Source organism: Girardinichthys multiradiatus, chromosome 4, assembly GCF_021462225.1.
Source record: "Girardinichthys multiradiatus isolate DD_20200921_A chromosome 4, DD_fGirMul_XY1, whole genome shotgun sequence".
In the NCBI taxonomy this organism is placed as follows: domain Eukaryota; kingdom Metazoa; phylum Chordata; class Actinopteri; order Cyprinodontiformes; family Goodeidae; genus Girardinichthys; species Girardinichthys multiradiatus.
The window spans coordinates 52569012-52572770 of record NC_061797.1 but is presented as its reverse complement, the minus strand read 5'-3'; the positions used below and the strand labels follow the sequence as shown (position 1 = coordinate 52572770).

The 3759-nt window shown below is 36.2% G+C and overlaps 1 long non-coding RNA gene across 1 annotated transcript; it reads left to right on the top strand.

Annotated features, from left to right (window-relative positions):
- Positions 1-893: 893 nt before the first annotated feature.
- On the top strand, positions 894-1599 carry LOC124866660. The gene is made up of 3 exons (XR_007037870.1): positions 894-1006; positions 1095-1456; positions 1531-1599. It is a non-coding gene; the product is annotated as an uncharacterized LOC124866660 (long non-coding RNA).
- The last annotated feature ends 2160 nt before the right edge of the window (positions 1600-3759 follow it).

Sequence of the window (3759 nt, the reverse complement as noted above, 5' to 3'; positions counted from 1 at the left end):
CATTTCTATCCCCCGTTTCCTTTCCAAAGTAATATTTTCTGAACAATGTATTTTAATAAAAGTTTTTGCCATTAGATCTAGCTTTTCATCTCTTACTGCTGAAACGTGGCCATCATTTAAGACTGGATAACCATATTCTCTTTTAATCCCATTCATTCTTCTTATCATTGACCATTCTTTATTAATCTCTGTTTCTCTTCCCACTGAATTACAAAAATTTCTCCAACAATCCTTTTTTGCACATTTTATAGTTCTCACAAAAGCCTGACATCTCTTGTATTCTATGAGATTCTTGGAACTGTGATTCCTTTTCATCATTTTAAAAGCTTTATTTCGATTTTTAATTACTTTGTCACATTCCTTTGTCCACCATGGAACAATCTTATAAATCCAACCTCCTTTCTTCTTCATGGATTGATTAGCAGCTTGTAAAATGGCATTACAAACACAGAAATTTAAATGATCAACTTCCATATTCAAATTAATTTTTCCCAATTCCTGATCACTTATAAGCCTAAATTCTTCCCAATTGGTACTACTGAAACACCATTTCTTTAAGCCACCTATCTTATACTTTTCAATATCTAAATTTATTTCTGTTATTATGGGATAATGGTCACTTCCTATTGTTGTATCTTTAATTATTTGCCATGAACTAACTCCTGCCAGTGAATTCGAAATTATTGCAAGATCAATTACTGACTCCGTACCTGTTCTCACATTAACTCTTGTGCCTCTTCCATCATTTAAATAAATAAGATTTTTATTCTCCATTAATTCTTCAATAACTATTTCATTGCAGTCATATTTAGTACCCCATAATGAACTATTGTCAGGGTTTTGGAGTCTGTCTTTGTTTTTTATTTTGCCTGCTGCTTACACTTTTCCACCACAGATGCCGTCTGAGCTCCGGAGGTGAGAAGGAACAGGTGCTCGCTCATCAGAGAGGAGGAGGATACGAGAGCAGCTCGCCAGCACTCCTACGCCTGAGTGTTTGCCTATTGTGGTAACAAATGCTGGCCAAACCTGCCTTAGCTTTCTGAAACTCCTTTGTGATTCCCAGTAACCCGCCTTGTCTCCATGTTTTTCTCCAGGCTTGACTCCAGTCCGGCTACGGCTCTGTTGATTCCTCGTTGTGCTGATTTCCTCGTCTCAAGTTCCAAGTGAAGTTCCTGGATTCCGTTTCCAGCTGGCGACGGCTAAAACCTCATCCTTTCTGGCTCAAGACCCAAGCGAACCCTGTCCCCCCTCCGACGTACTTACCTCCGAGCCCGGCACCTATACTCGTCATTCAATAAGAAAACAAACCCCAGAAAAACCTCACCACTGTGTGAAGGAACTTAACCCTGTATGCTGAGTGAAGGATTGGGTGGAATACAACTTCAAGCGGGCACAGAATTCATCCATCCGACCCCACTTTGTCTCCCTCTCATACTAAGCTCCATCCATCCAACCAGTAAGTCAGAAAGAGCTCATCAAGAAAATTTGATAACTATTTTCCATCTCTTACCAAGCCTTCTCTCCACACAGTGGATGCGATCCAGTTCCAGTTCCTGTTATCATATCGATTCATCAAAAATAAACTATTTCTTTTTCTCCTCTTTGTCTCCTCAGTGTTCTCTGCATGTGGGTCAAGTCAATAAACAAAAAGATGACAACTATGTGCATTAAAATCACCCCACCAAAAATTTCTTCCATTTAAATATCAATTTCATCCATCAATTCAGGTTTAATTCTCTTACAAGGATTATAAAAATGTATTACTTTGATGCTTTCTTTCCTATTCCAAACATCTACAGCTATATTTTCTAATTGAACTCCTTTAGCTAACAATCTAAATTGAATTCATTTTTAAAAATATTATACAATCCCCTCCTTGACCTTCATTTCTGTCTCATACCATTATATCATTTAATAACAAAATCTAAATTTGGTTTGAGCCAGGTTTCCTGTATACATATTATATCTGTTTTTTTGGTACGATTTTTAATGAATCCTTTAAATTCTTGCCCATTTGCTATTAAACTTCAAGTCTTCCACTGTAAAATAATCAAACTGTTTTCTCTCCTGGTGTTCCTGACTTCCCATCTCTTATTTAAATCTCTTATTTAAATGTTCCTATATTTTATACCAAAGAACTTCTCCATTCCTTTTACTATTATTTTAATTTTCTCAGCTTTGAGAAGTTTTGATCTGCACAGATAATCACCTACGGAATGAACATGATCTTCTCCACTGTGATTCTAGGTTCAGTTTTCTCTTTTGACACTAATTGAGGTTTTGGGTTTCAATGAAAATTTATCTCCCTCCTTACAGTCTGTCCTTGCAGCCTCTTCACAGCTTCAGAATAGCTGATATTGTTGGTTGTCTTCATTTCTTCCACTTCAATGGCTTTCTTTCCCCTAAAAGTCAGTCCATGTTGTCCCCCACAGTAACAACATTTATCTTGATTATTTTCATCACATTCCTCATATCTATGATCACCCCCACATTTTGGACACCCTTGTTTTCCTCTACACACTGCTGCAATGTGTCCATATCTTTGACACTTGTAACACCTGGGTAGGGGAGGGATATAGGGCCTAACTGGAAAGCTTATGAATCCTATCTTAACCCTCTCTGGAAGTACATTTTCTTGAAATTCTATCATTATTGATAGACTTTCAACTCTTTCCCCATTTATTGTTTTCAACAATCGTTTTATCTGATTCACCTCGACAGCCTGAATGCTCTTTTTAGGTTTATCTAGATCTTCATTCACAGGTATTCCTGTTATCACTCCCCTCATTACTTTCTTTTCTCCTAAAATCCATTTTTGTCTCACAGAGTTTCTATAAATACGTTCAATATTGAAAGCTTTGTTTTTCTGTTCTTCTGTTTTACAAATGATCAACACACTCCCATCCCTAAGTGTTTTTGGGAAAGAAATATGTCCAATCTTCTTTTTAAGCTCTCTTGATAATGCAATCGGACCAATCTGAATCTTATCTACTTTAAATTTAAGAATTACTTTGAAGTCTTCTCTAACAATTTTCTTCTGGACTACTGAGATTCCTTCATCCTAACTGTTTTCTTCCAAAAATGTTTTACTGACTTGTGTCCCAAACAAACTTTAATTTTCTTGCCTGATTCCTCCTCTTTCTCTTCCAGTAACAACCTGAGACCAATCTCTTAAATCCATCTCATCTTCATCGTCCTCTACCGGAGTCGCCATTCCAGTCCAGTCACAAACCAGTTTATGCCAAACCGCTTTTCTTTTTCATCCAACACACTTTCCGCAATCAATTCAGTTACTACGGTTATTCTGTCCTCGCACAGGCCTGCTGGTCCATGCTAGACAGATAGCTGACAAAAAAGACTTGAAGCGTTTGAAGGCGTTTTGATCTTTTATTTAAAACTGCAAAATAAACATAAAAAGATATGAATAAACATTTTCACAACTTACATGCATATTAGGACTTTAAAATAAACACATGAATTAAAGAAAAATGTGTGAACCTTGCCAACAAAACATGTTGCTATTTTTGCCCATTTCTGTATTTCTGTTCACACAGATACCTACAGGACTTATTAGAAAGCTATACAGGTCCTTCTCAAAAAATTAGCATATTGTGATAAAGTTCATTATTTTCCATAATGTAATGATGAAAATTTAACATTCATATATTTTAGATTCATTGCACACTAACTGAAATATTTCAGGTCTTTTATTGTCTTAATACGGATGATTTTGGCATACAGCTCATGAAAACCCAAAAT